Below are 25,304 nucleotides of genomic sequence, written 5' to 3' on the forward strand. Positions count from 1 at the left end.
ACGGAGCCGCCATTTTCAGGGGCAGCTGAGGACTGTTTTTCTCAGCGGGAGGGGCAGAGAATGCTTCAGCCTTATCCCGCTGAGAAGCACAGCCCTCAGTTGCTTGCTTGCATCGGGCTGGACAGTGAAAATACAGCGGAGCACATTTTTTTTTTTTTTTTAAAAATAACAGTGAAAGGGAACATGGCACCACATTTTTTGGCTGTGAGCTGTGGCCACCACCACTGGGTTATTATATACAGCCTGTTAAAATGCTGTATATAAGAGCACAGTGGTGTTGGCCGCAGCTTTTTACAAAAAAAGTGGCGACAGGTTCCCTTTAAACATTTCTGCCCCTTTATTACAAAATGGGAGAAGAAAGGAGGGTTGGGACAGGAAATGACATAAAGAGCCTTTTTTTTTCCTTCAAAACAGACCAAGCTTTATTCAGAAACACAATAGAGTACAATGGACAAAATCCGCATCAAAATCCGCATCAAAATCCGCAACGAAATCCGCGTCAAATCCGCACCTATGCTAAGGTGCGGATTCCGGGGGAAAGCTGCGGATTTTGATGCAGAAAAATCCGCAGGTACTTTCTCCCGTGGACACATAGCCTTAGGCTCTGTGCGCACTGGGAAATGAAATTTCCTTGAGAAAATTCCGCATGCTCTCAAAGATTACCGCACCCGCGGTAAAAAACCGCGGGAAACCGCACCCGAAAACCGCATGCGGTTTGCCGCGGTTTTGCCGCGTGCGGGTTGGGATGTGCTTTATTGCATTCAATGCAATAAAGCACATTGAAAAAAAAAAAAAAAGTCATTTAATTCTGAGATAGTAGATAGATAGACAGAAGAATAGATAGATAGATAGACAGACAGATAGAGGGATAGATAGAGGACAAATCGCTGCATTTCCCACGGTCGGCAGTGAGTTCACATTACCGGCCGTGGGAAATGACCGGTAATTACCTCTGCTGTGTGCTGCATTCATTCAGCGCTGTGTCTGTGACACATCGCGGCTGGATGTCAGCAGTGCAGGACCCTGTGGATTATGCTGGAGCTGTGTGGATTACGCCGGAGCTTTGGTGTGGGAGGGGTTAATAAAAGGGTGAACGAGGCTTGTTGGTTTTATTTAAAATAAAGGATTTTTCTGTGTGTGTGTTTTATTCACTTTACTTACGGGTTGATCATGTCAGCTGTCTCATAGACGCTGCCATGATCAAGCCTGGGGTTAATGGCGGTAATCCACCACGATTAACCCCTTGTTATATTACCCTGACCGCCACTGCTACACGGCGGCAGGAAGAGCCGAGGACACTCCCGGTGCTGCCGCATAATGCATGCGACAGTGCCGGGGCAGCTGCGGCTGATATTCTCGGCTGCCGGAGGGGGAGTGAGGCGGGGGACATTAACCCTGCCCCTCTCCCTCCCCAGCCTGAGGATACCGGGCTGCCGCTGTGTGCTTACCTCGGCTGGTAAGGTAAATATACAGCGGAGCCCACGTTCTTTTTTTCCTATATTTCCGTTTTCTTTCTATGTGTGTTCTATGTGTCTGTGTCTATGTGTTCTATGTGTCTGTGATGTCTGTGTGTGTGTGATCTGTGTGTGTGTTTACTCTGCACGGCTTCCTCTTCCTGTAATGACATCACTTCCCTGCAAACCGCAGACAAGCGATGTACATTACCGGAGGTAAACCGCGAAATACCGCAGGGAATAACGCAGGAAAACGCAGTGAACCGCACAGAATTTGCTGCCTGCGTTATTCCCTGCGGGATTTCACGATTAACATTGGAGTCAATGGAGTGAAATCCCGCAGCGACGTGCGGAAAAGAAGTGACATGCACTTGTTTTTGCTGCGGAATTCCCGCAGCAAAACATGCAGCTGTCAAATTCCGCCCAGTGCACACAGGATTTTTTTTCTCCATAGGATTTGCTGGTGATTCACTGCAGAGATGTTATGAACATTTTCTGCAGCGAAACATGCAGCAAATCCGCGGAAAATCCGCGGCAAAATCCGGTAAGTGCGCACATAGCCTTACAGTTGGCAAGTAGCAATGGTGGATGGGCTCTCACACAGAGATCTCTGTCGGTGTCAGGTTCATCGCTGTTCTAGCTGCATTGCACCGCAGAGCCATATATACAGTGACAGAGAAGGCAGAGGCAGTAATAAACCATCTGTGCCGTCCTCTCCGTTGCTACATGTTTGTTTGTTGCTGTGCTGCTCTTTTATTTTTCTGCCCACAAGCCATATGCAGGATTTTTTTAAAGATGACTCATAGTTTTTCATTTTACCATAAAATGTGCTGGAAATAAAGTAACAATTTAAAGTACAGTGAAATGGTGAAAACATAGTGAGTGCACACTACATCCGATCACGCTGTTGTTACCCCCAGTGCGAGCCGATCAAACCCTGCTGACGCCTCACATCGGGCTGAGCACCGAGCGTACCCGAGCACAGCGATGCTGACGAGAGTGGTTTGCATACGCAAAGCATCCGATCTCCGCACCTTATTGGAAAAGTCTGAGTTCGTACTGAACACTGAACTTCAGGTTCACTCATCTCTAGTGGTGAATAAAAATCACTTTTGTAAAAAAAAAAACAGTTTGAGTCTCCATTTTCTGACACTGGTATCATTCTTTTTGCGTTAATGGAGTTGAGTGAGGACTTGTTTTTCTTGATGAGCCGACATTTTCATTGATAGCATTCTAGGTGCAATACGGATAATTCATCACTTTTCATTGTATTTATATTGCTATAAAAATGATGTGCTACTTTTATCGGTCGGTTTTACTACTTACATAGCACATTTCATGATGAAATTTTTTTTCACTACCCAAGTGATATCTTATCTCCCTTATTATCTGCAGTATTTTACATATCGGCTCATTTCCTTCCCATTCAGGTCCTTATAATATCGGATCCTCTCAGTGGAGATCTTCTATAGAAGAGAATTCTCCTGATTGCCCCGTGAAGGATGGATATGGACAGGGACAAGATGGCGGAGAGGATATTACACCTCACCCTAGAGATCCTCTTCCGGCTTACTGGAGAGGTGAGAGATTCTGATGACGTCACATTACATCATTCTTATCTATGGGAATAACAGATGGACAGAACTGGAGAGGTGAGAGATTCTGATGACGTCACATTACATCATTATTACAGTGGGGAAAAAAGTATTTAGTCAGCCACCAATTGTGCAAGTTCACCCCCTTATAAAGATGAGATTTGCCTGTAATTGGCATCATAGGTGACCACAACTATGAGAGACAAAATGAGAAAACAAATCCAGAAAATCACTATGTCTGATTTGGCAAGATTTTATTTGCAAATTATTGTGGAAAATAAGTATTTGGTCAATACCAAAAGTTAATCTCAATATTTTGTTATATATCCTTTGTTGGCAATGACAGAGGTCAAACATTTTCTGTAAGTCTTCACAAGGTTGATTGCTCTCAGTGAGAGAAACAAAATTAAAATTTTGTAGTTCTGATACCTTTTAATGGCTAACTAAAATAAAAATAAAATATGATGTTATAAAGCAGAACTTTGAAACTAAAAGATCTTCAGCTTTATAACATCATATTTTATTTTTATTTTAGTTAGCCATTAAAAGGTATCAGAACTACAAAATTTTAATTTTGTTTCTCTCACTGAGAGCAATCAATCATTTTTCAACTGGCTAACACGTTACCAAAACCTTTTTCTTTTCACAAGGTTAGCACACACTGTTGGTGGTATGTTGGCCGATTCTTCCATGCAGATCTCCTCTGGAGCAGTGATGCTTGTCCTGTCGCTGGGCAACATGGACTTTCAACTCCCTCCAAAGGATTTCTATGGGGTTGAGATCTGGTGACTGGCTAGGCCACTATAGGACCTTCATATGCTTCTTACAAAGCCACTCCTTTGTTGCCCTGGCGGTGTGCTTGGGATAAGTATCATGCTAAAAGACCCAGCCACGTTTCATCTTCAATACCCTTGCTGATAGAAGGAGGTTTGCACTCAAAATCTCACAATACATGGCCCCATTCATTCTTTTACATACACGGATCAGTCGTCCTGGTCCCTTTGCAGAGAAACAGCCTTAAAGTATGATGTTGACACCCCCATGCTTCACAGTAGGTATGGTGTTTTTTGGATGCAACTCAGCATTCTATCTCCTCCAAACATGATGAGTTGTGTTCCTACCAAACAGTTCTACTTTGGTTTCATCAGACCATATGACATTCTCCCAATACTCTTCTCGATAATCCAAATGCTCTCTAGCAAACTTCAGACGGGCCCGTACATGTACTGGCTTAAGCAGGGGGACACGTCTGGCATTGCAGGATGAGTCCCTGCTGGCGTAGTGTGTTACTGATGGTAGCCTTTGTTACGGTGGTCCCAGCTCTATGCTGGTCATTCACTAGGTACCCCCATGTAGTTCTGGGATTTTTGCTCACTGTTCTTGTAATCATTTTGACCCCACGGGCGGAGATCTTGTGTGGAGCCCCAGATCGAGGGAGATTATCAGTGGTCTTGTAAGTCTTTCATTTTCTTATTATTGCTTGCACAGCTGATTTCATTACACCAAGCTGCTTGCCTATTGTAGATTCAGCCTTCCTGGCCTGGTGCTGGGCTACAATTTTGTTTCTGGTGTCCTTCGACAGATCTTTGGTCTTTACATTAGTGGAGTTTGGAGTGTGACTGAGGTTGTGGACAGGTGTCGTTTAAACTGAAAAGTTCAAACAGGTGCCATTACTACAGGTAATGAGTGGAGGACAGAGGAGCCACTTAAAGAAGAAGTTACAGGTCTGCGAGATCCAGAAATCAGGCATGTTGTAAATGACTAAATACTCATTTTCCACCACAATTTAAAAAAAAAAAAAAATCAGAGAAGGTGATTTTCTGGATTTGTTATCTTATTTTGTCTCTCATGGTTGTGGACACCTTTGATGTCAATTACAGGCCTCTCATCTTTTTAAGTGGGAGAACCTGCACAATTGGTGGCTGACTAAATACTTTTTTTCCCCACTGTATCTATCGGAATAAGAGACAGAACTGGAGAGGTGAGGACTCTGGAAATGTCTGTAGTGAGATTTATTACTGTGTCTCTCCATAACCAGGATTACACAGTAGTGAAGAAGACCTCTAGTGAGCGCTGTCAGGCCCCTGTGTCTGAGGGATGGGGAAGACCCCTGAGCCCAATCACGGGGCCTCCACCTCACCCCCCGATACATGAGGACATCAATGACCAGAAGATCCTAGAACTCACTTACAAGATGATTGAGCTGCTGACTGGAGAGGTGACACTGCTGGGAATGCTGGGACATTATACAGTAACGCTATGAAGGGATCGGGGGTGACGGTATCATTGTATGTGTCAGGTTCCTATAAGGTGTCAGGACGTCACCGTCTATTTCTCCATGGAGGAGTGGGAGTATTTAGAAGGACACAAAGATCTGTACAAGGAGGTCATGATGGAGGTTCCCCAGCCCCTCACATCACCAGGTAATAGACAGGACTAAATACACACGGCCTATAATCTGTATGTAAGGGATGAATTCAGTCCCTGTATGTGTCTCCTCCAGGTCTATCCAGTAAGAGGACAACACCAGAGAGATGTCCCCGTCCTCTTCTCCCACAGGACTGTAAACAAGAAGATCCCGATGTTCCTCAGGATGTATTTCCTCCCGCTCTATCCAGTAAGAGATATCTACTCATGTACTTTCTGCACTAATTTTGTGTTTACATTTTTAGACTTTCTGCTCTGTTTTTTTCAGCTGTATTTTCTTTGCTTCTGCTTCTTCTGCTGTTTGTTTCTAGTGCCTTCTCTATGTCGTTATGAAGGCAACTCAAAGACCTGCAGAGGGTTCATGAATCCCATTTCCCAGAAAATAAGCTCTAGCATGATTTTATGGGATTTTTAGAGAATGTTTGAAATATAAGCCCTACTCCAAAAATAAGCCCTAGTTACAGTCAGGGCCAGCGTTGGGAGGAGTCTAACTGCGCAATTTCTCAAGAACCCCATTCTCTTAGTTACCCCATCAATTGTATTCTAAAGGCCACTTTACACACAGAGATAAATCTTTGGCAGATCATGAAATCATGGACATATTGTTCCATTTGTACACAGCCAGAAACCTGGCACTGATTGTCCACAATTTCACTGTGAAGCGACCGGTGGTAGGGCCGCGGGTGTGTGTGTATGCTCTATTCCAACAAAATCCCCATACTCAGATTTTACCGGTAGTAACATTTCTTTACTAGGAAACATATTTATAATACAATCAACCGAACTATCTGCGCACATGAGTATAGTGGAGTCCCTGGATTTTCACTCCTTCCGGGTACGCAGCAAGAAGAAAGGAAAAAAACAACAAAGAAATGGCGGCAACTTTCCCTAACTTTCCCTACAATCACGTACCAGTCTATCCCGGAAGAAGATGCCGCTCCCACGTCGCAGGCCTGGGGTCTCACGATGATGGGTCCCGGTGCAGCGCTGAAGGGATGTAGCTCCTCGGTCTTTTCCTTTGATCTTCCCCCGCTGGTAACGGATTCTAATCAGTCTTTTAGTCCCGGGGCACGCCGAACAGAAGAAGGGAGATCACAGCCCCTGCACTTGCACTCTGGGTGCGATGCTCTGCAGTCTGGTTAGATCCTTGGTGAAAACAAAGTCCTGCAGACCGGGAATGGCAGAAACCACTTCCACAGGGTGATTTCTCCAAGACTCCGGTGGCAAAAGAGCCCTCTGTTCAGGGAGACCACACGCAGCTCTCCTCTGGCTGAGCTCTGGAGCTGAACAACCTTCCCGCACTTTTTTTTCTTCCTGGTTTTCACACACAAGCTGCAATAGGGGATTTCCCACCTCTGTGTTTGTGATTGTACAGTCTGACACTGCTCCCTTGTGGGCAATTGCTGAAACAGTATTCAAATCCATTTCTACATTAATGATGCAGTCTGAATTGTTGATCCCATTACATACCCCCCCACTTAAAGGTTGGCAGTCCCTGTCAACTACCGTCGGTTCCCAGGCAGCGATGACTGCAGATGTCACCGGGGTTGGTTGAGAAGTGGGCCATACATACTGGTCCCTGTAAGACCGCCCGGGCGGGATCCCAGCAGTGGTGCGGTCAGTGCGTTTCAAGGGTCGGTTGTTCCCCTCCCTGTCACTGTCTTTACGCCCCACTTCAGTCAGCACTCCGGGGGAAGAACTGGGTTGTGTAGGTGGGTCACCGATCTCAGAGTCAACGTGATCACTATGCTGGGAAACGTCCGTGACGTCAGTCGTGTTGGTAGCGTCACCCCCTCCGGGTACTGTGGTAGGGGAGTCAGGCTGGGATCGGCAGGGACGCAACATATTTCGGTGCACAGTGCGGATGCTGCGACTGTCTTCACCCCGCACTCGGTATACATGCCCGTTGGGGTAGGGGCGTTCGATTACCCGGTAGACTTCAGTCTCCCACTTGGCTCGAAGTTTCCCTTGGGGCTTCTTGATACGGAGCAGGACTAGCTGTCCCAACTTCAAGGGCTGCTCTTGCACGGGGAGTGGGTCAGCATGTATCTGGCCCCGGATTTGTTGGCTCACCAGCCGGTGTACAGTCTCCATCTTCTGTCGGTGAGCATTTAGCCAGGAGGGGTAGTTATGGCAGACATCATCTCCAGGGCGGAATAGGTTCAGGTCATGGACCCCTTTTCCGGGGCGGCCAAAGAGAAGGGTGTGTGGGGTGTAGCCAGTCACAGAGTGGACCTGGTTGTTGTAGGCCCATACTAGATCAGGAAGGAATTGGGGCCATTGGTCTTTCTTATCATCGGCCAAGGTGCGGATCAGCTGGAGTAGGGTCCGGTTGAAGCGTTCACATGCACCGTTCCCTTGTGGGTGGTAAGGAGTGGTCCTCGACTTCTGGATCCCATACATCCGATGCAGCTCTTCGATGACTCGGCCTTCGAAACAAGCCCCCTCGTCAGAGTGCAACCTCTCCGGGCACCCGTAGACGTGGATGAACTGTCGACAGATGGCCCGAGCAGCCGATTCAGCCGTCTGGTCTTTGGTAGCGACAGCGACAGCGAATTTTGTGAAGTGATCCACCATGACTAGACAGTACTGATAGCCACTGCTCGCCGTCCCAATCAGCAGATAGTCCACCATCAACAGCTCAAGGGGCCTGGATGTTTTAATTGTCTGAACAGGTGCACGCTGCTCAGGGGACTTGTGTAGTTCGCAGGTGCGACAGGTCTGGCAGACGTCTTCAACCAGCTTGCGGAGCCCCGGACAATAGATGGACTGTTGAATCCACCGAAAGGTCTTGTCTATTCCGAAGTGTCCATTCCTTTTGTGGGCTTGGGCCACCATCTCACGGGCCAATTGATCAGGCACCACAACTTGTGTGCATTCCTCCAGCATGTGCGACAAGAGAACCTTCCGGTATAGCACTCCTTCTCTCAGAATCAGCCGGTCCCACTGACTGAGCAGGGTCAAGGTCCCGGTAGACAGTCGTGCCCGTATATCGGCGGGAGGCTTCTGCTGCCACTTCACCCATTGTTTGAGTAGAGCCCATTCAGGGTTCTGGTCCTGGATCCTGCACCACTCCTGGGGTGGCAAGGCGACTCCCACTGGAGTTCCAGCTTCGCCCACAACGAACTGGCGGTAATCCACCATCTGTTGGGCGAGCTTTGCAAAGTCAGGCGTCTCGTCCCCTTCTAATTCTTCATCCCGGTCTCGGTTGAGTAAGGGGCATGACACTCTAGACAGGCTGTCCGCATTTTGATTCTCAGCTCCAGCCCTATATTTGATCTTGTAATTGAACTTGGAGAGCCGAGCCATCCAACGCTGCTCCATGACTCCGAGCTTCGCATTTTCTAAGTGGGCCAACGGGTTGTTATCGGTCAGGACTAGTACTTCGGTCCCCGTGAGGTACCCTGCAAATTTCTCCGCCATAGCCCACGTTAGGGCCAACAGCTCCAGCCGGAACGAGCTATAATTGGTGGGGTTCTTCTCGCCCTCATGTAGGGACCGACTGGCATAGGCTATGACCCGTTCCTTGCCTTCTTGTACCTGTGAGAGTACTGCCCCTAGACCCTGTAGACTGGCATCGGTGTGTAGTTGAAAGGGCAGGTTGTAGTCAGCATATGCCAGGATGGGGGGAGACGTTAAGACACCCTTTAGGGCTTGGAAGGACTCTTCCTGGCTGGGTCCCCAGCTGATGGGTCGTCCTCTGGGGCTGTTGGTGGTCCCTCGAAGCAGGTCATGCAAGGGTGCAGCAAGTCGGGCGAAGTTTTTGACGAACCGGCGGTAGTAGCCGGCCAACCCCAGGAAAGCCCTGACCTCCTTGACGTTTGTGGGCTGCGGCCAATCCCGTACGGCGGCTATCTTCTCTGAAGATGGCTGGACACCTTCGGCCGAGATCCGGTGGCCCAGGTAATTGATCTCGGGCTGCAGAAGACGGCACTTGCTGGGTTTCAACTTCAGGCCATGTTCTCTCAACCTACTGAACACACGGCCCAGCTGCTGCAGGTGTTCTTCAAATGTGGCCGAATAGACTACAATGTCGTCCAGGTAGATGAGAGTGAAGTCGAAGTTGAAGTCTCCCAAGCAGCGCTCCATCAGCCGCTGGAAAGTCCCCGGCGCGTTGTTCAGACCAAAGGGCATCCGGTCGAACTCGTACAGGCCCATGGGTAAGATGAAAGCAGTCTTCTCTCTATCTTTCTCATGCATAGGTACCTGCCAATATCCGCTGGCCAGATCCAACGAAGAGAAGTATTTGGCTTTCTTCAGGGCTGTCAGGGATTCTTCGATCCTTAGCAAAGGGTACGAGTCCCGGATGGTGCAAGCATTCAAACGGCGGTAGTCCACACAGAATCTCAGGGATCCGTCCTTCTTCTTGACTAACACTACCGGTGCCGCCCAGGGGCTCTGGCTTTCTCGTACCACTCCCGCGTGTAACATGGAATTCAGGAGATTTTTCACTTCTTGGTATTGCTGGGGAGGAATTTGGCGGTACCTTTCACGGATAGGAGCAGTGTCACCGGTGGGGATTTCGTGCTTGACACTGGTGGTGCACCCAAAGTCGGTGTCATGCCGGGCAAAGGACGCCTGATACTCTTGAAGTAGCTCTTCCACCTGGGACACCTCCTGTTTGGAGTATTGGGATACGTCCAACTGACACTTCTCTCGTAGTTCTCGACCCGCGTTGGTGTCACCCGCGACAGCGGCCATGGCAGAGACCGTCACTGTCCAATCTCCCTCTGTAGATGGTACAAACTGGAGGGGGCTCATAGGGTTCACCTCTTCGGTTAGAGCGTAGACTCGGGCGAGCTGTGTCTCGGCTTCTAGGTCAACGCTCACGTTAGCCGTGTTGCCCAGCCTGACAGGAATTCTTCCCTTTCTCACTACTGCTAGAGTTCGAGCGACTAGTGGATTCAGCTTCCCTTCCTTCGGGGAGCGCGGCTCAATCAGCACCTCCACGCCTTCAAGCTGTCTCGTGGTGCTAAGGGGTAGTGAGATAACTGTCTCTTTCCCAGCTGGTAAGGTGATCCTAGTATGGCGGGGTACGGTGACCGTGGCCAGCGGCAGTTGTTCTTCTGTCATTCGCTGGAGGTTGCAGGTCCGGACCACTTGCTGAAAGGCACGGCGGGTGGCCCTATGTGCGGTCACTTCTTGCCAGTACTTGGGCCCCTTCTTGGTAAACAACACCAGATTCAGGTCTTTCAAGATGTTCATCCCAATAATCATGGGCGTTTCTGATCCAAAGCCTTCCCTGACCACGATTATCCCTCTCTTCCCGAGATCTTGGCCACAGATTTCGGTGTTCATCCAGGCAACTCCCGTCACCGGAATGGGTAGATTATTGGCTGCTTTGATCTTGATGGCGGTATCAGGGTCATAGGCAACCCGCAGCTTTAGACATTCTTCGTAGAACTGCTCGGAGATGGTGGATACCTGAGACCCAGTATCCATTAACCCTTGTACGGCGATCCCTTCCAGTAATACTTCCAGGGTGGGGCTATTTGATGCAAGTTTGTTCCGTGGCTGGCTCTGTTTCCCTACACCCCTCTCTTTGGCATCCCCTGCCGAGTGAGCCTCTTTGGCAGGGGCGTCTAGTTTAAAGGCGGCCACTGTTGTGGGACATGACTTGCTGGTTCTGGTAGATCGGACTGTGGAGGAGCTTGAAAGTTCTGGGGGCAACGGTTGGCTCTATGGCGGGATCGCCGCATGTCCAGCATCTTCCCATCGGCCGGCTGGGTTGTTGTCTCGCTTGCCGGCCCGCCTGTTGGTCTAGGGTGAGCTGTAACACCTGTTTCTGCAACTCTGCCACCATCTGCTTCAGTTCTTCCGTGTCGCTGTTCGGAGTCCCGATACCAGATATGGACCTGCAAGCCACGGTATATGTCTGTGTCTCCACGACAGGTCCCCTTGAACGTTCTATAGCTTCTTGTTTGGCCTCAGCGAACGTAAAGGCCGGATTTATCCGGAGTAGATCTTGCAATGAGCGGTTAAGGTACGGGTCTCTCAATCCGGTCACGAACTGATCTCTCAACACCAGGTCACGGGTACCCGTACTAGCTATCTGTTCTTCGTTTCTACTGACTTGTTCTAGTAGCACTTGAAGGGCATTGGCATATTGAGGAATGTCCTCCGACTCGAGTTGAGTACGCCGGAAGAACATATAGCGCAATGTTCCCGCATATGTGGTCGGCCCATAGGTGTTCTCCAGCACCCGCACCAAGTCATCCAACGTACGCTGGCCCCTAACCGTCTCCAGCCTGACTGTCGTCCACGCTTCCCCTTCTAATGTTAGCATGGCCATTTCTGCTAAGGTCTTAGGATCGGTGTTATACATTTCCCCCACTATCTTAAGTTGTTCAGTCCATTCAGTTACAGGATAGTTCCGTCCGTCAAACTTCCTCACCTGATTGACAATAGATGGCGGGGGAGCTGTCCGGTTATAAGTTACTACCGGGGGATGATTTTGTTGGTCACACATCCTGCCGACTACGCCACATGAAGCGACCGGTGGTAGGGCCGCGGGTGTGTGTGTATGCTCTATTCCAACAAAATCCCCATACTCAGATATTACCGGTAGTAACATTTCTTTACTAGGAAACATATTTATAATACAATCAACCGAACTATCTGCGCACATGAGTATAGTGGAGTCCCTGGATTTTCACTCCTTCCGGGTACGCAGCAAGAAGAAAGGAAAAAAACAACAAAGAAATGGCGGCAACTTTCCCTAACTTTCCCTACAATCACGTACCAGTCTATCCCGGAAGAAGATGCCGCTCCCACGTCGCAGGCCTGGGGTCTCACGATGATGGGTCCCGGTGCAGCGCTGAAGGGATGCAGCTCCTCGGTCTTTTCCTTTGATCTTCCCCCGCTGGTAACGGATTCTAATCAGTCTTTTAGTCCCGGGGCACGCCGAACAGAAGAAGGGAGATCACAGCCCCTGCACTTGCACTCTGGGTGCGATGCTCTGCAGTCCGGTTAGATCCTTGGTGAAAACAAAGTCCTGCAGACCGGGAATGGCAGAAACCACTTCCACAGGGTGATTTCTCCAAGACTCCGGTGGCAAAAGAGCCCTTTGTTCAGGGAGACCACACGCAGCTCTCCTCTGGCTGAGCTCTGGAGCTGAACAACCTTCCCGCACTTTTTTTTCTTCCTGGTTTTCACACACAAGCTGCAATAGGGGATTTCCCACCTCTGTGTTTGTGATTGTACAGTCTGACACTGCCCCCTTGTGGGCAATTGCTGAAACAGTATTCAAATCCATTTCTACATTAATGATGCAGTCTGAATTGTTGATCCCATTACAACTGCAACCACAGATCTACCACAGATCTACCACAGATCTACCACAGATTTATCTCTGTGTGTAAAGTGGCCTTAAGGTTGATTGTTTAAGGACATTTGATGACTTAAAAAGTCATGTGACATGATGTAACCAAAGGTCTCTTAATTGATTGCAGGAGTCTAAAAGAACAGAAGACAGGCTGGCTTGTAGGACTGACGTTAGGAGAAAGGGAGAGCAAACTGGGCAATTGCACAGGGCCCCCATTCTTCTAGGGCCCAGTGTTTATATGCCGATTATAGGACTGCTTAAGAACCTTTTCAACATCACATCATGTGACCAAAGGTCTCTTCTTAATTGCACGAGTCCAAAGCTGAAGAGGAGACAGGCTAGTGTGTGGGTGTTCACGCCAATTCTAACCAGCTTTGCCAAAATTGGCAGAGGTTGGCCAGAAGAAGGATGTGATGCCACCGCTTGTCTACTTCATAAAAAACTACGATGTTCCCTATGCCAGAAATCTCACTCCAGTCCGTCATGTCATTTTTCAGTCTACAGTCTTGATGAATTGGAGCCCTAATGTTTATCTGCACAGACCGCAAGACCCTGCTACTTGCTTTGGTTACAAAGCGTAAGGATAGGCTATCAGCGTTACAGTCCCAGACATCCCTATTAAATATCCAGCATCTGTCTCTAACAGAGGTGGCTCTTAGCCTTTTAAACTTAACTGTCAATTTTTGACAGCGTCATCACAACTCCAGTCGACACCTTGTGAGTCGATTGCGGGATACTGAAGAGTTACTAAGTTCCCTATCGCTGCTGTATTGATACTCTTTGGATGTTCAAAATATAAAATTAATTACAACAATCCATAAACGTTCAAGAAAAGTTGATGATATAAGATGTGTTTTTTCACTACTCCTCCCTGATCAGTCGCGCAGCATCAGGAACTACAGAATGGAGTAGACACGGGTGAATTGTCACATAGGAGATAATATATTTTTATAATGTGGCGCCCCAGCACCTGGTTTCCACAACAGTGTTGCCCCCTCAAAAGGGTTAACACTGAGCCTGGAGGTAATTGGGGAAATCATTGGCCATTAGGTACCCACATCCAGCGCAGTTTCTCCCTCAGGCCAGCAGGGGGAGCTCTGAACCTGGAGTTCCAGGGAGCATTCCTCAAGCCTGACCTGAGGGAGGAGTTAGTGTTCAGTCTGTGAGGGAAGTTTGGAGAGTGAAGACGCAGAGTAGTGCTGTCCTGTGGACTGGGGCCTGGAGCTGGAATAGCTTGGCCCAGTGAAGCAGGATTTGCAGAGAGGCACAGAAGAAGAATCAGACATCGAAGTCTGTGGTTGTCAGGGTAAAAACTCTTCCCTGGTAGCCGAATCCGGAGGGCAGGAGATCTGCAAGCGCCTGGTCCATAAGCAACCTGAAGGTACAGCTGCATTACCAGGGCCCGGTGTGGACTCCAGCAGAGAAGCACCAGAGAGGGCCTGCGCAGCCTACCACACAGGAAGAGGGACGTGCCAACGGTCCCAGCAGCAAGAGGGCCATTGCTAATCAAGAGTGCAAGGTCCTATGAAAGCAAAGGAAGAACAGGTAGTAGGCCTCATACTCAGCTGGCCAAAAGGAGCACCCCAGTTACTTCCAGGCCGACCGGAGCCCTCTACCACCTGTAACGGTCTCCCAGGACTAACCGTTTATCCAGTAAAAGAGGAAAAGGTAAAGAGACTGTTGTTTGTGTCCGGTCCTTTCACCGCCCCGCACTACACCGCAACTACATCGACACTTACAAGCACCAACCGATGCCCCGGGGTCCAGCTCCACCTGTGGGGAGCAGTACCACCATTGCTGCCGTTCCATCACCCCCGGAGGCCCTTATCCAGCAGCGGCGGCTTAATAGCCGCAAACCACAGGTGGCGTCACGAATATTATAAACTTTAATCACCCCCACTGAAGCCATATTAATTGACCCCACCAGGGTCACGGAGTCGGGCCCGCCACCACTGACTACCCCCAGACTAGTCCGGCCCGGCACCGGGTGTCCCATAGCCCTGGGGTGGGCGAGTCAATAACATGTGGCTTTAACTATTTTATTTTCACCTTCAAAAAATAATCTCTTTGAAATAGTCTATGTTGTGGATCAATATCACAAGGAGATTTTTGCAGGCATCGTCAACTGTCATGGCGGCATCAGGATCTGTAGAAACTACAGATTCTGGCACTCTGCTTGTTAACTTCTTTGATGTCTGTGATCAACACACTGAGTCTATTTAGTCTAGCAAGGTTATTCTCTCCTGGGCTGCTTGTTAATGTCTTTGATCACATGCTGTAGGGGAGCCAGTGTCATTTGCTTCTTTACTGTATATGCCATTAATGCCAGCTATAGTTTACCTATACAGGTGTGGTGAAGTGTTGTGATACAAACTAACTGGTGGTTGGTGTGAATTATTTCTGTGAGCAGTTGTGGCGTTAACGTTTGCTGTCTTTTTGTTGCTGCCTTCCTGCTCTTGCTTTTCTCCTTAGTCTCTTACTCTTTTTTTCTGTGAGTTTGCAGTATGTCTGAATTTAGTTTTTTCCATCTGTTTTAATCTGTGTTTCCATCATACTCCTGCCTCTTCCTTCCCTAGGGGGATAACAGATTAGATCTGATCAGGAGAATAGTAAGGCACAAGACTCTTGCATCTCCACCTTCAGGGATAATCCAGAGGTTAGGGATAGCCTAGGGTCTTCTAGTATGAGGGACAGTATAGGAGCCCTCTGTACCTTGTTATCCTGCAGTCACATTTTGACAATCACTTAGATTATTTATTATAGCACATTTCAGAGAACTGGTGCTATCGGAGACATATCTTGCAGACAGGAATGGGAGGTCTGAATTAACAAAGATGTAACTCTTAAAGGGAACCTGTCATCAGAAATTTCGCCCAAAACCTAAATGATTCCCCCTCTGCAGCTCCTGGGCTGCATTTTAGGAAGGTCCCTGTTATTATTGTGCCCCATGTGAGACCAAAATAAAGCCTTTATAAAGTGCTACCTTTTTGTATGCAGCTTCTGTAAATGGGACACGGGGGCGGGCTTTCTGCCGTCCGTTATTCTGCCTCCTGGTCCTGTATGCCGCCCCCATCGCTCCTTTCCATATCTGATGCACCGCCCACTGCTCCAGCCATCCCCGCGCATGCCCAGTGCCAGTCTCACAGGACTGAGCAGTGTGACCGCTGGTGACGTGTGCGCAGGCAAGTGATTATGGGCGGAGCTGTGACTGTTATCAGCAAGTACCCGCCCATAATCTCGTGAGCGCGCAAACCTCACCAGCGGTCACACTGTGCTCAGGGTAGTGCTAGACTGTATGGGCTGCTTCCAGGGATGACGTCCCTTTGTCACGTGATAGGGGCGTGTTCAAAATACTATCACGTGACAAAGGGACGTCATCCCTGGAAGCAGCCCATACAGTCTAGCATCTACACTGAGCTCAGTGTGACCGCTGGAGAGGTTTGCGCGCTCACGAGATTATGGGCGGGTACTTGCTGATAACAATCACAGCCCCGCCCATAATCACTTGCCTGCGCACATGTCACCAGCGGTCACACTGCTCAGTCCTGTGAGACTGGCACTGGGCATGCGCGGGGATGGCTGGAGCAGTGGGCGGTGCATCAGATATGGAAAGGAGCGATGGGGGCGGCATACAGGACCAGGAGGCAGAATAACGGACGGCAGAAAGCCCGCCCCCGTGTCCCATTTACAGAAGCTGCATACAAAAAGGTAGCACTTTATAAAGGCTTTATTTTGGTCTCACATGGGGCACAATAATAACAGGGACCTTCCTAAAATGCAGCCCAGGAGCTGCAGAGGGGGAATCTTTTAGCTTTTGGGCGAAATTTCTGATGACAGGTTCCCTTTAAGCCAGCTTTACACGTTGCAATTAGTTGTACAATCGCATTTGCGATGTGACACGCCCAGGTTGCATACGGGATCTTATGAGATTGCACGTAGGTCGTTCATTTGCTGTCACACGAGCGTTAGTAGTCTATGTTAAATTGATCAATTTTGTGTGCGATCCTTTATATCATGTGTTCTGTGACGTGTGCATTGGGCACCCTTTTTTTTTTTTATTTATTGACTTGCCAAGCGTGTGTAATGTGTAGGGATGCGTTTTTACTATGTCATCTGCCATTCAGCTCTGCTACATGGCCGCTGACAGCAGACACAGACAGCCATGTAGCAGAGCTGAATGGCAGATGACAGCAGACACAGACAGAGCCGCACTGTCAGAATGAACTCGGGTGAACCTCACCCGACTTCATGGTCATGCTGCGGCTCTGTCTGTGTCGCGCCCTGATTAGCGGTCACCTGTGAATGGCTCACCGGTGACCGCTAAACTCCTGAGTAACTGAATTGAGCAGCCCTCTCTTATATACTCACCGATCCCCGATCCCCGGCGCTGCACGGCATTCACACTGCTCCGGCGGCTTTTACTATTTTGAAAAAGCCGGCCGCCCATTAAACAATCTCGTATTCCCTGCTTTCCCCGCCCACCGGCGCCTATGATTGGTTACAGTGAGACACGCCCCCACTCTGAGTGACAGGTGTCACACTGCACCCAATCACAGCCGCCGGTGGGCGTGTCTATACTGTGCAGTGAAATAAATAATTAAATAATTAAAAAAAACGGCGTGCGGTCCCCCCCAATTTTAAAACCAGCCAGATAAAGCCATACGGCTGAAGGCTGGTATTCTCAGGATGGGGAGCTCCACGTTATGGGGAGCCCCCCAGCCTAACAATATCAGTCAGCAGCCACCCAGAATTGCCGCATACATTAGATGCGACAGTTCTGGGACTGTACCCGGCTCTTCCCGATTTGCCCTGGTGCTTTGGCAAATCGGGGTAATAAGGAGTTAATGGCAGCCCATAGCTGCCACTAAATCCTAGATTAATCATGTCAGGCGTCTCCACGAGATACCTTCCATGATTAATCTGTAAGTTACAGTTAATAAACACACACACTTGAAAAAATCATTTATTAGAAATAAAAAACACAAACATATACCCTGGTTAACCACTTTAATCAGGCCAAAAAAGCCCTCCATGTCCGGCGTAATCCAGGATGCTCCAGCGTCGCTTCCAGCGCTGCTGCATGGAGGTGACCGTAGCTGCAGCAGACACAGCCGCTCCTGTCACCTCCACACAGCAACTGAAGACAGCCGCGCGATCAGCTGAGCTGTCACTGAGGTAACAGTGACAGCGGGTAACCTCAGTGGCAGCTCAGCTGATCGCGCGGCTGTCTTCAGTTGCTGTGTGGAGGTGACAGGAGCGGCTGTATCTGCTGCAGCTCCGGTCACCTCCATGCAGCAGCGCTGGAAGCGACGCTGGAGCATCCTGGATTACGCCGGACATGGAGGGCTTTTTTTGCCTGATTAAAGTGGTTAACCAGGGTATATGTTTGTGTTTTTTATTTCTAATAAAGGATTTTTTCGGGTGTGTGTGTTTATTTACTGTAATTTACAGATTAATCATGGAAGGTATCTCATAGACGCCTGACATGATTAATCTAGGACTTATTGGCAGCTATGGGCTGCCAATAACTCCTTATTACCCCGATTTGCAAACGCACCAGGGCAAATCGGGAAGAGCCGGGTACAGTCCCAGAACTGTCGCATCTAATGTATGCGGCAATTCTGGGCGGCTGCTGGCTGATATTGTTAGGCTGTGGGGCTCCCCATAACGTGGAGCTCCCCATCCTGAGAATACCATCCTTCAGCCGTATGGCTTTATCTGGCTGGTTTTAAAATTGGGGGGGGCCGCACGCCGTTTTTTTAAATTATTTAATTATTTACTTCACTGCACAGTATAGACACGCCCACCGGCTGCTGTGATTGGGTGCAGTGTGACACCTGTCACTCAGCGTGGGGGCGTGTCTCACTGTAACCAATCATAGGCGCCGGTGGGCGGGGAAAGCAGGGAATACGAGATTGTTTAATGGGCGGCCGGCTTTTTCAAAATAGTAAAAGCCGCCGGAGCAGTGTGAATGCTGTGCAGCGCCGCGCCGGGGATCGGGGATCAGTGAGTATGAGAGAGGGGGGGAGAGGGATAGACTGACATGGACAGAGAGTGAGGGACAGAGATAGTGACCGACCGACAGAGATTACTGAATGACAGACATTGTGAGGCGCTTCAGAACGCAGCTTTTCAGCTGCGCTCTGAAGCGGACATTTTTTAAGCTGCGGTGCAGAGCGCACACCTGCGCACATAGCATCAGACACCAAAATCGTATGAGGGATGTCACACGTTACAATTGACTAGGTTCGTGCAACAAAACGCTCAATTCTAGACAAAGACACGATGTGTTTGCGATCAACGGTTTTGCGTTCAATCCTGATTGCACGTAGATGTCACACGCAGATACCTCACAAACGGTGCCGGATGTGCGTCACTTACAACTTGACCCCAATGACGGATTGTGAGATATATTGAAGCGTGTATAGCGGGCTTTAGATCTCGAAATTGGAAAACAGATTCAGAATATTTTTTTCCTTAATTTAATTTCTAATTTTATGGTTTAAAAAAATAAATGTACTTTCAAAATAATATCATTAAATAATAACATTGTGTTTATTTTTAGCAGATGACTGTATCGGGAGTTCAGATGGAAATCTAATATCTTCAGAATTTAAAACAGACAATCAAAGTATCACACATGATACATATGAAGAGCATGCTGCTGTCCCAGATATACCTCCAGTCCTTCCTAGGAAAGCTCTATCATCTTATCTTTTCATACAAGTCCAAAATTTTGATCATCAAAAAACTCACACTGTGGAGAAGCCATTTTCATGCTCAGAATGCAGTAAATGTTTTACTCAGAAATCAGATCTTGGTATACATTACAGAATTCACACAGGGGAGAAGCCATATTTGTGTTCAAAATGTGGGAAATGTTTTATTCAGAAATCAGATCTTTTTAAACATCAAAAAACTCATACAGGGAAAAAGCCATTTTCAAGCTCAGAAGGGGAAAAATGTTTTACTCGGAGAATAACCCTTTCTAACCATCAAAAAATTAACTCTAGGAAGAATCCATTTTCATGCTTAGAGTGTGGGAAATGTTTTATTCAGAAATCAGACCTTGTTAGACATCAGAAAAATCACACAGGGGAGATGCCATTTTCATGTTCAGAATGTGGGAAATGTTTTATTTGGAAATCACATCTTGTTAGACATCAGAAAAATCACACAGGGGAGAAACCATTTTCATGTTCAGAATGTGAAAAATGTTTTATTTGGAAATCAGAACTTGTTGTGCATCAAAGATCTCACACAGGGGAGAAGCCATATTCATGTTCAGAGTGTGGAAAATGTTTTATTCAGAAATCAGACCTTGTTAGACATCAAAAAATTCACACAGGTGTGAAGCCATTTTCATGTTCAGAGTGTGGGAAATGTTTTATTCAGAAATCAGACCTTTTTTTGCATCAAAGATCTCACGGAAGGGAGAAGCCATTTTCATGTTCAGAATGTGGGAAATGTTTTATTAGGAAATCAGATCTTGTTAGGCATCAAAGATCTCACACAGGGGACAAGCCATTTCATGCCCAGAATGTGGTAAATTTTTTACTAGGAAATCAGGTCTTGTTTACCATCAAAAAAAATCACACAAAATAAACCATTTTTATGTTCTGAATGTGGAAAATGTATTTCTCAGAAATCAGATCTTGTTAAACATGTGAAGAAGCCGCACAGGGAAGGAACCTTTTTTATGTTGTGAAATGTTTAACTAGTAAAGCAAGTCTTGCCAACCATCAGAACACAAACAGAACAGAGCAGCCATTCTCGCTTTCAGAATTTGGCAAATATCTTTTTATCATTAATCAGGTCCTGTTGTCAGATGAGTCACACGGGAGAAGCCATCATGATGTATTATAATTCAAAGGGTTTTATCCAAAAATCAGCTACAATTGCTCAAGTAAGAATTGGTGAGGGAAAGAATCATTTTCTTTCTTTTTAAACTTATTTTATTTTTTGGACGATAAGACACACCTAGGTTTTAAAGGAGGAAAATAGGGAAAAAAATTGTAAAAATGTGGTCATGACACACTTATTGGATGGATCTGCTGCTGACACTGTTAGTAGGGTAATATCTCCCAATTTCTAGTGCAATGATGTTTTTCTCTTTAAATAGTGATTATCACAAATCTGTGGCTGCCTTTTTTATTTACTAAAGCAATGGAGAGCCGCAGATTAGTGAATTTTCTAAATATAATACAGTACCAAAACTTTTGGAAGTGTCCCTAATGTCCCCCAAAAGGAACTTACAGGTTGTGAGATGCCACAATCCTCAGTGTTGTGAATGTTAGTTATGTTTTGGCTGCTGGGAGGCCTGCCTGCTACCTCTGGTGGCCAGGAATGGTTTGGACTTGGACCAGGTGTGTTGTGCAATGGGTGTTCCCTTTGCTAACTCTCTGCTTATTTAAATCCTGGTCTGATTGCAGGCTGTGCCGGATGTCAGTTCTTTGTATCTCCAGCCTGCTTCATTCTGCTCCACACCACATCTACCCCAGATAAGTGCTTGCTCTTTATTTATTGCCTGGTTCTTTTGCTCTTGTCTGGGTTTGTCATTTACTGTGGTTGTTTTCAGTTTATTTGCATGCAGGGATTTTCCCCCTCAGTTGCTTGGCTGGGGAACTCCCTGCAGTTCTGTTTGGAGTATAGCTCCTTTGGGTCCATGTGTTTGTGGCTTGTTGAATTTGTTATGATTCTTGTTTTCTGTTCATTGGTATGACAAGGGAACCTGGTATAGGACGGAGTTCAGATCGTGTGGTCTGAGGGCCTTTTTGTACTGTCAGGAATTTGGTATTTTGCAGGGTTTTTCTCTGGCCACCATCAGTCCCTTTCCTGTCCTTTCCTATTTTAGTCAGTGGGGGCCTCACCTTTTGCTAATCCTGTCATTTATCTGTGTATTGTGTTTTTCCTATATCATCGCAGTCTTTGAATGTGGGGGACTTGCTATTCTTGTCTATTTTCTGAGGCAGAGAGTTATTCATCTTTCCTTCTCTTAGGATAGTTAGTTCTCCGGCTGGGTTCGCGGTGCACAGGATGTTAGTTCACCCCTCGGCTACTTCTAGTTGTGATGGTTAGTAAGGGGATGGCGGCCAGATTAGTTGCCAATGCTCTTGTCACCTTCTACCAATGATTTGTGGTGGTCTTCCATGGTTCCGGATCATAACACCTCAGCTATCACCGGCAGTGAAAGAGTGAGCTCTACAACCCCAGCTCTACGGCATCCTTCTTAAGCAGTTCACTATAAGCTTAAAGTAAGTGACCACGCTGGATTAGTTGACAGAGAAATGTCTCGTGTTTAGAGCAGCTGCAGAGATTTGTGGTATCCCGCTCTACACTCTGAGATCCTACAAACTAGAAGGCCGAACTTTGCTAGTAAGTTGGGTATTTCGAGAGCCTTTAGGAACATTTGTAAAATGTTTTGATGCTGGATTATATTTAGATAATTCACTAATCTCAGGTTGCCCACTATTGCTTAGATGTGATGATTTTGCCTCAGAACCCCTGGACTTGAGGCAGAGCTGTAGGTATTTCGCACAAAAATAGTGAGGGGATGTCACAGAGGTGTAATGGCCGGCGGACAATCCAGTGGCAGTGAGTGTTAGAAATTCCCAAAGATTAACAGCATGTGTTGCTATCTGACAGTTCTCTGTTTCTGCAGCAGCGAACTCTATGACCCTGAACACCTGTCAGGTTTTTCCTCTCAGTTGTCAGCCTTTGACTTCCTTTATAAACCCCATTCTGGGGTGCTTTGGGTGTGGTTTATAGTTGCTCCTGGCTGTAGTCTGCAGCGGTCGATACTTCTGTGGTAGCTGCTCCTAAGAAAAGTTTGACTTTTGCTATGTACCTGGGCTCAGGTGGTAGAATTTGTGTTCCCCCTGTATTGTTTCCTTTTTTCTCCCTTAAAATTAGTGGTGTTGACAAAAAGCTCATAACCGCCATCCTTACTTAGGGCCCAGATCAGGGTTTGCCTAGGGTGAAGTATTCCTGCTCAGCAACAGGTGCAAAATCTGTACAGGATTAATGAGAGCAGTGAGGGTGAGCTGCAGGTTATTGTGAGGGGTCACCACTTCCCCCTTTCCCTAGTGATAGGGCATTCCTTTCCCCTTCCCTTTGTATTGAACTATACTGCTGGTATAGCTTCTATCACCAGCCATGACAGGGGAGAACTGAATCCTAGATATGTGGAAGCTGTTAAGACACTCTGGACCCAGTTTATCAAAGCTTTTATGCCAAATAGTGGCACAAAAAGTGACACTTTGAAAAGTCACAAAAATTTGGATCAATTCATAGTTGTGCTAAATTTTGTTGGCTTTAGCATTTTCATAACAAAATTGGAAGAGCTTGGGTGGGTGGAACGGCGACGTGCCAGCCCAGCTCCTTTGATTCATGAACAGCTGTGGCATTTCCTATGCCAGAGATCTCACTCCAGTCCCTGATGGGAGTAATATTTCTTGCATTGCAGAAAGAGGCACATGCCACTCATGAAATGCTCCGGATTCATGAAGAGACATACACCACTTCATCAATCAAGAGTGGTCCCCGCATAAATTGGGCCCTTTATGTTATCAAAACGATCCCTTTACAAAGGATAATTGTTGTTATAAAAAAAACAAAAGGATTTTATGTCTGATATCCAAGTGGTTATTTTTTTGATGGGACTTCCCACAAATAGAGATGAGCGTAACTGTGTTGAATTTCGGGTTCGGCTTTTTCAGACTGATTTTAGATAAAGTTCAGTTCGGGACCGGGACTTGACCTGAACCCCATTGGAAGTCACTGATTGGGTATTTCGGTCTTATAAATAGAGCATAAAAAAGGAGGATAGGACCTAGCATCACCTTAGACAGGTGCTCTGGGGTAATAATTTGTAGACAAGTAAAAAGGATAACCCCGGCACACTGTGTAGTTTCCCACAAGAAAAACAGACACAAGTTCAGTAATCTTGAGATTATTGAGCATTAAGAAGATTGAGAACCTCGGAGGTGGACTTTATACTATTGTACAGCACGATTTTTTTCACCTATTCACAATAAAAGAAAAAATAGATCAAGATTACTGAACTTGTGTCCGCTTTTCTTGTGGGAAACTACACAGTGTGCCGGGGTTATCCTTTTTACTTATAAACAGAGCATTTCTGGGGGAGTGACGTCGGGGTTTACACACTACATCCTATAACAATGTTTTTACTCCCATTGAAAGCCATTGAAACACTGCAAGCTGCTTGCACTGTGCTGAGCAATGAGTATACCCAAGCACATTGAAGCTAGATCGAGTGGTTAGGATACATAAAGCACCAGAACTCCGAACGAAAATGTGCCACCCCTGTTCCAGCAGCCTGCCGCTGCTCGGATCCGGAATTTCCGGAGTGGTGGCTCGAGGGTCTCCGGACCCGGTGGTCCTGCGGACAATCCGAATGAATGGGGAAGGATTTGGGGACATATATGTACGGGCTGAGCCGTATTAAGTTTGTGACGCCACCCATGGTGTGTGATGAGATTGGACACCACTGCTGCTGTTACGGGGCATCCGGGGGAGATGTTGTGCAGCAAGTTGTTAACCCCTCCATGGGCAGGGATGGTGGCCCCGGGGCCCGGTGGGCTTTGGTGCAGGGAGAAGGGCGACCGCAGGGGGTGCTGGTGTACTCACTGTTAAGAAAACACACAAGTCTCTGGTAAACCAAGGTGATGGTGGTCGGTGCCCGCAACCGGCTGCGTTCTGGTCCCCCACCCGGCTGGTGGTCTCTGTCTTTCTCCTGCACCGTTTTAGTAAGGTGGACTGCCTGTGTGTGAAACTCCAGGAGTCCACTCCCGGCTGGATGTGGCCTAAGGAGCCGTGCCCGCAGACGCTAGCCCGTGGGATCTCTGGGCCCTGGTGGTGACCTTCTATCCCCCTCAGTGGGCTGTTGTCTTCTATTAGGGACTTTGGGTGGGACAGGATCTCTAGTCCTGGCCTCAATCGGTTAATTAACCAGTTCCAGTCGCTTCTGGTCCAGGCTTCAGAGTCCGAGTACCCCCCTGTGTGCTCAAGTTTCCGAGTCGGTTCTCCGGGTTTGTACCGGCGGGCTACGACCCTGTCCCGGTCCACCTCGGTTCCACCGAGCCGTCTTCCCGACTCCTGCAGACGGAGACTGTGTAATACTTATTATATGTTTTGAGGATTTCGATAGCGTAGGGCAATGATCAGCAGAGACAAGTTTTTGATACAAGATGTTTTATAATCTGTAACCACGGTAGATAACAACGGAACAAACACAGCAGTACAAATACACAAAATACCTTCCCGAAACGGAGCGGAGGGAATTCCCGGGGCCACGCACCGGACTCCCCCAGGGAGACCACCAGAGCGAACCCCTATACAGGGACTGTCCGGCAATCACCCCGGAAGGCCTAAATGCGCAGCAGCCGGGACACAAGGGGCAAGCGGTAAAAGTCCAGGAGTGTCCGTACGGGATGATTGTCCAGAGTGGTTACGAACCAGAGAGAACCAGGCAGAGTGCTGACC

General features: G+C 47.7%; 1 pseudogene; it reads left to right on the plus strand.

Annotated features, from left to right (window-relative positions):
• Positions 1-22,476, plus strand: part of LOC142279230 (uncharacterized) — a 37,008-nt pseudogene extending 14,532 nt beyond the window's left edge.
• Positions 22,477-25,304: the final 2,828 nt, after the last annotated feature.

This window comes from Anomaloglossus baeobatrachus, unplaced genomic scaffold (assembly GCF_048569485.1).
Source record: "Anomaloglossus baeobatrachus isolate aAnoBae1 unplaced genomic scaffold, aAnoBae1.hap1 Scaffold_428, whole genome shotgun sequence".
Lineage (NCBI taxonomy): Eukaryota > Metazoa > Chordata > Amphibia > Anura > Aromobatidae > Anomaloglossus > Anomaloglossus baeobatrachus.